At 48.0% G+C, this 9,465-nt stretch overlaps 1 pseudogene; it reads right to left on the minus strand.

Annotated features, from left to right (window-relative positions):
* Positions 1 to 5,529: 5,529 nt before the first annotated feature.
* LOC113911703 lies at positions 5,530 to 6,119 on the minus strand (annotated as a pseudogene).
* Positions 6,120 to 9,465: the final 3,346 nt, after the last annotated feature.

Genomic DNA, 9,465 nt, shown 5'->3' on the forward strand with positions numbered 1-9,465 from the left:
ATTCAGTGGACTCTCCCCTGGGAAGCCTTCTGCAAAGCCTCTAGTCAGAATCAATCACTCCCTTTTCGATGCTTCCCAAATGCTTCCTAGACTTGATCACAGTGTTAGAGCTTCTTCCACCCTGTGAGACTGCGTACTCCTACACCAAGGATGCCATCATCTGAGTCACTGCCCACAAGCTGTGCCCCCCATTCAACTACGCATTTCCTGAGGGGAGTCTTTGTCTTCTTCCTCTTCGTTTCTCCAAGTGGACAACACAGGAGTTTACTCAAGGTAACTGTTCAATAAGTACTTATTAAATTACACTAAGTAATTTTTTTCAAGTTCAAGTAACCAGAATGTGGCAAAGCAGCATGTGATTCAGTTTGTAGCTCACTGATGTTTCCTGTACAAACATCCCTCCTTCTATAAGACCAGCGCCATGGTCAGCAGCTATACACCCATCTGTAACTGTCAATCAAACTGGACAACTCCAACCTCTTTACATAGAAGTATAGAGTGGTAAAGTCCAGAAGAACAGTGATTCCAGGAACCTTCTACAGAGATGTCCATAATCACAGCACACCCCCATATATAACATTGCATGTTCCACTCCAGTCCCTTACCAAATACTGTCAGACACCAACACATACCGTCAGATACTGCCAGATACCAACACAGTCCATCAGATACCAACACATACCATCGGATACCAACACATACCTTCAGACACTGCCAGATACCGGCACACATACTGTCAGATACCATCACATACCATCAAATACCAACAGATACCATTAGATACCAACATATACCATCAGATGCCAAAAGATATCATCAGATACCAACACATTCCCATCAGATGCCATCACATACTGTCAGATACTATCAGATACCAATGTATACCATCAGACATCATATTTGTGCTGAAGATCATGCTGCTGCTTAACCAAAAAAAATCTCCGCCAAGAGCTGGCCCTCCAAATTCCTTCTGTGGAAGACAGACTCCTAGCTCCCCTATAGGATCTAATGGCAGCCCACAGATTTTTCAGGACAGGCCACCATCTACATTGGCCTTAACTGCAGAGCTGACTGGCTGGGCTGTAGTCCCAAGGGGAAAGCAAGTCTAGACATGGAGTTCATGTCCATTGGAATGTTCATATTAGAACCAGTCACCCTTTCCTAACTGCAGTGTCATGATTTACAGCAAGGACACCAGTCTTGGAGATCACCCGCACTGACTCCATCCCATTGTCAGGCTAACCCCCAACAATAAGCTGCAAGCTCCCACAGCCAGAAAGAGGGATTTCCACAAAATCCAGAGTGGCTAAAGCCACTGTAGCTCTGCATTCCCTGAGGTGTCTTGTGCAAACATTTGGAAGCTTAGCAGGGCACTTAGTTTGTAAAAAGGTCTGTCTCCAGGCCTATGTCTGCAATGAAAAAAGCATTCAGCCCCGTGGGATGACAAGAGCAACAATCACAGCAAGGTCTGAAAGCTGACCTCGCTCCCTTCAGAGCCCGTGCTCTTGCAGGCTTGGAGAAACTATTTTAGATCTAGGTACCAAGTTTTACATAAGCCCTGAAGCTCCCTTCAGCAAACAAGAGCTAAAGACGAATAGGGCCTCTCTCTACTGGGGAAGAACATCAGCAGGGAGTGGGGAGGGGCAGCAGCGATGAAAGCTCAAAGCTCGTGTGAGGAGGGGTCCACACTTCCCTCCCTGCGAGATTCCCCAAGTCCTTTCAGACCACAAGGAAAACATGAAGCTTTTCCACACAATCCCTTGGGTCAACTTAGCAAGGACGGCATTAGAGACTCCTTTTCACATGCTCCTGCTATAAGTTTGACTTGAAAGTGTTCTTTAATGTCTTGAAAGCAAAAAGCAAATTGAAGAAATAGTTGAGGACACTTTGATGGGCGTGGGAGCTGCTTGGGGCCTAAAAGGTGCAGCACAGAGACTGGAAGAAAAGCCTTTTGTAGTTGGGCGGTTGCCCTCAAACGCTTGCCGTCACCACGCAATTTCAGAGAATATTGAAGCCCTATGGGAAAACTGCTGTGGGCTTACTGAGTCAGCCCGTTATTAAATGTCTGCAATAATTAGCAAGAGTATGAATTGTTCCTTGCTTCTTCCTGGCTGGAGAAGGCAAGAACAAATAATGGTATTGTTGGTAAAATTGGGGTTTTAGTATGGTTTTTCCCCTGTAACTCACCTGTTCCATTGTTCATGCTCTTCAAGAGAATTGTGAGGATAACAAATATTAAGGTGAACACAATAGCAGTAAAAATAAATCTGTAAGTGTGTTCCCGCATATCTTTAGCCAAATACGGAGATGCATTTCCATGGGCAGCGGGGGGGGGGGGGGGAGCGGGGGGGGGGGGCAAGATAAGCGGCCAAGGATGCTCCAAAGCGTCCACAAGACACAGAGCTTTGCTAGGACTGCAGAGGGCACTCGCCAGCATGTGAGGGCACCGTGAGGAACGGTGGCATGATAATAGGGTGGCCGCTGTCATGAGCAGAGCTGTGAACAAGCTCCCACTCATCACTGCCGAGGGAGGCTTCCATGGAGATCACAGATACTGCAGCTCAGAGTGCACGACCCTACAACAGTAGAGAGAGGATAGTTGTACACATACTCAAATGTGCCAGGCGCTGGTCTGAACACCTTACTTAAGTTAACTAATTCAATCCTTACAAAATGCCACGAGGTGGGTATCACAGCTATTTCCACAGACGCAACTGGAGCTCAACATATCATCACGTGGCTTTCTCTCTGTGCCACAGGATTTGACGGTGCTCTGTGGCGTATAACGTTTGTGCAAAGCAAAGCTTTCCTGAATGAGTAATTCTGTTGTTGGTAAAAGCCTTTTTTCTCCCGTCTCAAAGCAGAAAGACAGGCACACGGGCAAGAGGTGAGACGCTCAGCTGGGAAGTGGGCATCCGCAATCACCGCCCCTCCCTCCAGCCTCTTCCCACCCACCTGTCTTCTCCACGGGAGTCCGCTCCGGGGTCCCCTGTTTTCCCTAGAATGGAAATGACTGGCACAGTTTTAAAGGCTAAGAACCCTTCTCTAAATAGACCTGGACTAGGCCCAGTCCCTTCCCTGCACCTGAAACTCTCCTCCCTTTGCTCCGTTGTGTGATGGCCTCACAGATTTCCCGTCTCCTAGCCTCATATCTCCGGGAGGTTAGTCTCTCCCATCATGCCGTGACTATACATTCAACGACACACGCCAATTCTTCGGAACTGAGCAGTTAGCAAAGCACGCCTGACTGTCCAGGGTCTGCCTGACATGGTGGCCGAGGCCAGAGGAGCGGCTGACGCCCCGAACATGGCTCATCGGAGCTGCAGGCGTGGATCCCGAAGACCTGGATAATAAGGATGGACAGCATCTCATTCAGAATTTCTATAATGGCGGCATGCTGAAAGGTAATGTTTCATATAATATATTGAGCAAGATAGACTATATCATTAAGATAATTTCACTCTGCTTTTTATTTTTATTTATTTTTTTAAGATTTTATTTATCTGACAGGGAGAGACACAGCGAGAGAGGGAACACAAGCAGGGGGAGTGGGAGAGGGAGAAGCAGGCTCCCCGCGGAGCAGGGAGCCCGATGCGGGGCTCGATCCCAGGACCCCGGGATCATGACCTGAGCCGAAGGCAGACGCTTAACGACTGAGCCACCCAGGCGCCCCTTCACTCTGCTTTTTAAAAAGCTTTGTTTATGGTGGTTACTACTGAATGTATAAGCACACATGAGGCTCACACGCTGAGCCTGTGGGACAGTGCCCATCTCCATCCTCTGGGCGAGAACGGGTTGGCGGGAGGCCGAGTATTGAATCTCGATGGTGGCTGCAGGAAGCTCTAGGGGAAGCGGCTTGTCTGGACTCAGGGGAGGGGTAGCTGCGTTGGTTTGGGGACATGCTGTGTCCACATGGAAGGGCCTGCCATTCACGAGGGTCCGCTCAGAGCTAATCTCACCGTGGAGTGTCACTTTTTGAACATTTTGAGTAGACGAGGAAAGAAAAGAATAAATTTGCACATGCTTTTATAAGAAGAGCAGGGCAAGGGTTTCATTTTCCCCGTCAAAGTTTTCCCAAGCAGCCAACGCTCACATCTGCCTCTCTGTGAGCCCAAGGCCAGCGCCCGGCCCTGCCCCGCAGTCCGAGGGAGCGAGACAAGAGACCGGGGCCCCACCGGCGCCACCAGCCCAGCTCCATGGGTGGAGCACGGCCCAGGCAGGTGTCAGCTGGTGAGCCCGGCCCTGGCCAGCCACCAGGGTACTGAAGATGCCGGCTCGGCTCAGCCCCCAGGTGGTTCCGCTCTGCGACGCCCAAAAGGTGGGGGAAGGAAGCTGACCATCAGTAGAGGAAACAAGATACCAGTGGGGGGGCAACGGGCAGAAGAGTTGCAAGGACACAGCAATCTGGCGGTGAGTGGTGAAGAGGCAGCAGGTGCCCCGGAGAGAGGACCAGGGCAGGCGCGGGCGAGGCCGCGAGAGGGGCTCAGATCGGGAGCTGCTTCGGGGCCGGACCCTCATGACTCTGCTCTGGGCTCCCAGTGCCCGTGACATGAAACCCAAACTATGTACAGTCGGGTCTCACTAGTCACCGTGCCTACTCATGTTCTAGAAAGTTGCTGACTCAGGGACAGCCAGGCCGTGGCTCCCAGGAGACACACGGCGCTGGGTTCCTACGAGGCTCTGGTCACAACATTTTCGTCAGCTGGAGAGCGCAGCATCTTATTTATGTGTGTTTCTGCTTAAGACACTTCATGGGATACACACGGTCGGCTCACTAAGGCCACACTCACGCCAACAGCAGCACTGTGACTTGGCCTCAGGAAGCTTCCCTAACACATGCGTTTCCCCTGTGGGCACAAGCAGCCTCTCGGGTTCAGGAACCCCAGACGGCACGCAGCCCCAAGCCCGGCGGCTGCTGAACAGGGAAACACCAGCATGAACATGACATGGAAAACAGGCGACACTAACTAGACCTCGAAAGGGACACCCGTTCACAGCATGCGCTGAAACCAGAAAGCAGAGCTGGGAAGGGGAGGCCAGGCAGCTCGACCGCGTGCAGCCCTGCGCACGTCCAGGAGCACCCCCCGAACGCTGTCCCCTACTGAGTCTGGGGTTACAGGTGAATCTTGGCAAGTAGGTAAATTCACAAATACGGAATCCGTGAATAATGAGGAACTGATTGGTCTGACTGTCTTTGGTGTTCTTTTCTCATTACAAAACATTGCACTGAGAAAATTCCTTAAATAAATAGAAGTATAGAAAAAAGAAACCAAGCATCATGTTTTACTTCAATTCAGTCTTTGATTTATGCTCCTACATAGAAATCAAAGAAAGAGATTTTATGGTATGTGTATAATTTTTCCTGCATTTTTTACTTTATCTCATCAGCTTGTCTCCATGAAAAATATTCTTTAAAAATAGTTTTTAAAAACAACTAATTTTTTTTGAAGCAGATAAAGGTTGGTTTTATTGAATAACTGATCTGTGTTACTGCCGAGGCCACTATGTACAGACAAAAGAGAGGGAGTTTTACTTCTTCGTGTCTTCCTCCTTGGACAGAGTCTTGATGATTTCCTCCTTCTTGGCCTGGAGCTGGTCTTCACGGCGCTTGCAAGCCTCCTTGGTCTTAGATCTGCAGGCCTCAGCCTGGTCAGCCAGAAGCTTCTTGCGAGCCTTGTCAGCTTCAGCTTGTGAACATGTTCCATGAGAATCCGCTTGTTCTTGAACATGTTACGCTTCACTTTCAGGTACAGGCTGTGACACATGTGGCGGTCGATCTTCTTAGACTCACGGTATCTTCTGAGTAGCCGGCATAGAATGCTCATCCTCCTCAGCCAGGTGACCTTCTCAGGCATCCGAGCATTGGCAGTACCTTCTCTCTTACCAATGCCCATATGTCTGCCCTTGCGGCGGGCCAAAGTGTTTTTACAGCACCGAGCCCGGGAATGGACAGTTACAGGCTTCCGGATGATCAGCCCATCTTTGATCAGTTTTCAGATCTGCTGACAGGAGTTGGCATCGGCGATTTCATTGGTCTCGTTGGGGTCCAACCAGACCTTCTTTTTGCCGCAGCGGAGGACACTGGAGGCAAGCCTCTTCTGAAGCCTGAGCACACCCATGGCTGCCTAAAAACAACTAATTTTTTATTACAAAAATAATAAATGATCACTATAAGAACACTTGAAACACAGGAGAAAGTATAAAAAAAGGAAATTAAAATTGTTGCTGTTCCCTCCTCATCTTTAAGAGACAGCCAGTTGAGAATTCTGTATATTTCTTACAGTATTTTCATACTACTGAAATGATATTATTAATGCCAGCTAACATGTATTGAGTATTTATACTCACCAGGCAATTTGAAATGTATAAAATGTAATCCTTGCAACACCCTCATGTCTAAGATGTTATTCCTCCCACTTCATAGATCAGGAGGGTGAGGCTTGGACAGGTTAATTAGCCTGTTAGTCACTTCATCTGTGATTAGTTAAAATCACACCACTAGTGAACTGTTGAAGCCGGACTTCGAACTCTGCCCCTTAGGCTCCAGCAGCACTGTAACCGACCACACTGCCCCTCGAGGGTCCGTGTGTGGTGATGACGGGGTGTGTGGTACACCTCAGTGTTCTTGAAAGACACAGAGCCTCTAACTTACTTAACCATCTCGTTATTGTTTCATACTTGCACTATTCGCAATTTTCACTTTTATGAATAAAGCCCAGTTACATATAATATACTAATAATGACTGTGCATAATTCCAGACTCCTCCACATGGAAATTATCTCAAGACTTTTGATAAATAGTACAAATTTAATTTCCAAAAGTTAATACCAGAGTGGCAGAATTTTCACCTCTTGACATTATTGTGTGTTTTTTTTTTTTTTGTAGTTTTGACAGTTTGATCGGAAGAGAGTGTAATTATATTATTATTTCGTATAGGACTTGTTTTATAATTTACTTTGTAATGGCACTGACAACGTGCAAAAGTCATCATGGGGTTTCTGCAGACGACACACATGGAATGAACAAACGTCCATGTCTGGAAGGCAGTCATTTGCTCAAAGAACAAAGTGGCCCCATTCTCCAGGGTTCCCTCCACCTTCCATCCGGACGGTGAGGGTGGAATCTACTGGAGAAGTCTCCTTTCTCTGGGATAAACCAGTTTTTCGTAACAGAATGGAGAGAATGTGGTATTTTCTTCTCTCTGACCTTTTCCTCAGAAGCACGGTTTCAGCCAATGTCGGGAGTGTAATGGGAGGGGCCTGGTATCCTGGAGAGAGATGCTCTCCCTTCGCTACCTCCCACCCCTCCGGTCAGGAAAATTTGGCTCCCTCCGTGTACTAACTGGAGGATCCTTTAACAGCAAGGATTAGAGTTAAGCCAGAATATTCTATTGCTGTTCTACATCTCAGAAACCCTCGAAACAGAAGCTACAGACAGTTTCCAACTGTACAGACAGTCACAAAGGCTGTCGAGTGCAGGATCTGGGGCTCCCTCCCAGTCCAGGCCCGCTGCTCAGCCCCATGTGGATTTGTGGATTCCGTGGATTTTTGTGAAGACTGCCCTGGTCAGAAGGCAAGAGACGCCTAACAACCCCTCACAGCATGGTGTTACTCTTTTGGAGCAAATGATGTTAGAACATTTTAAAACCTCTTTCTAAAAGGGTTCCAAATGTCCTATTTCCTGGGAAGGGTACAGGCCCTTCCGAAAACAGTCTCTAAAGGGCAAACTGACTAAGAGTGCTTTGTGGGAGGGGGAGGCAGGGGTCTGGGATGTGTTGCACTCACATATGGTGTCCACCAAAATCATAAATGTATCTTAGAATCGGAATTAAGGTATGGCAGCATATACCAAGACCCACATAAAAATCTATTTAAAAATCAATAAATATATTAATAATAAATCCCAAACCTGCCTTTTCTGTCACTCAGACCTGCCATTTATTATTGTAACAGCATCTAACAAGCTAATTTTATCTTAACTATTCATTGTTCTATTTGACTAGTAGGCCAAATATATAAGAATGATGTGCTTTAGAAAGTCATTTGAATAGGTCATATTCCCTTCAGATAGTCTTCAGAATTCTTTAATAGCCATCAATTTATTTGGACATTACCATAAGCTGGTGAAATAATTTTTAGTTCTCATTTCATAAATGAGGAAACTGAATTTCAGGAAAAATACAAGGGATTTGCTCAATACAACTATGTTATGGGCAAAGCCAACACCCAAATCCAGGTTCCCTGATGTCTAGTGCTTCCCTTGACCCAGCCCTGGCATCCTGTGACCTGAGGGGTGGATCCTGGAGCGAGGAGCAGGCTGCAGGGGAGGCCGGTGCTCCAGGCCCACCTCCCATTGCCTGCCATCAGATGCTCCACCCTGGCCAGAGGAAGCTCTGACCTATTTGGAGGAGCTTTCTGATTTTCCTACTCCACCTAGGGAAAGAATCTCTAACAAGGGAATTTCCAGGAGGTGGAAGTGCTAAATGTGGGGAACATTCCAGCTGGTCTCTCAGAACTGACAGGTGGAGGTAAGTCCAAGTTTGCAATCAACATGTGAACTCTCAGGGGATTGCCCAAGGCCAACTTGAACGGAGGTGTCTCCTTCTCCACTGGAGTCGCATCTGAACATCCAGCTTTATCTGCAAGCCCAGGAGACATACCACTCCTCCCAGGAGCTGGGAGGGAAGCCTTTCCTGCAAAAGGCATCAGCCTGGCAGCTTGGAGCGCTGCAGAGGGAGGCAGCTGTGTGTGCTGAGTCCCCATCCTGGCTTTGGTGTGGTGAACTGTGAACCCTGCAGAGGAGCTGGCTCTCGGATGAGGGGGAGGACTCCTGTCTCCAAGGAGGAGGGCCTGCACCAGTGCACACGCACAGAGCCACCAGTGAGCCTCAGATAAGAGGGGACTTCGTGGTAGACACAAAACAGGAAGGGAAGCTCTTTTTCTTCTCTTCTCTTCCAGTGATTTTTCAATAGATAATCCAACAAACTAAGACCTGGGAAGATAATGCTATGTTGAAATGGACATTGTCAAAAGATCCCCAGATCTCAAACCAACAGTGTGAACCAACACTTGGCTACAGGGAATGCTACAGAAAAGATCTGGAAAAGAACAAAAATGTAGCTTCTGTGCCCATTGTCCAAGGATCAAGGGGCTCAGTATCAGCAAGGGTCCTTCCAATCCAACCACAGGGGTCTTGCTGCTATTGCCGCAAGCCAGCAAGTCTAGATAATTCAGACACGCCAAGCCGCACATTTCACCTCTGAGTCCCTAAGGAAAAGTCTGGAAGTATAGCTATGGCCAGAGATGTAGACAGCCTCAGAGTCAGCAGTCAGGGATAGAGTCATCCCGGGCACTGACTCTTGATTCGGCTACACACTGGAATCACCCAAGGGATTTTTAAAGCATGGATACCAGGGTCCCATCCCCAAGACCCTGAAGTCATTGTTGCAGGGCTCTGGTGTGGAC

Source organism: Zalophus californianus, chromosome 12 (genome assembly GCF_009762305.2).
Source record: "Zalophus californianus isolate mZalCal1 chromosome 12, mZalCal1.pri.v2, whole genome shotgun sequence".
Lineage (NCBI taxonomy): Eukaryota > Metazoa > Chordata > Mammalia > Carnivora > Otariidae > Zalophus > Zalophus californianus.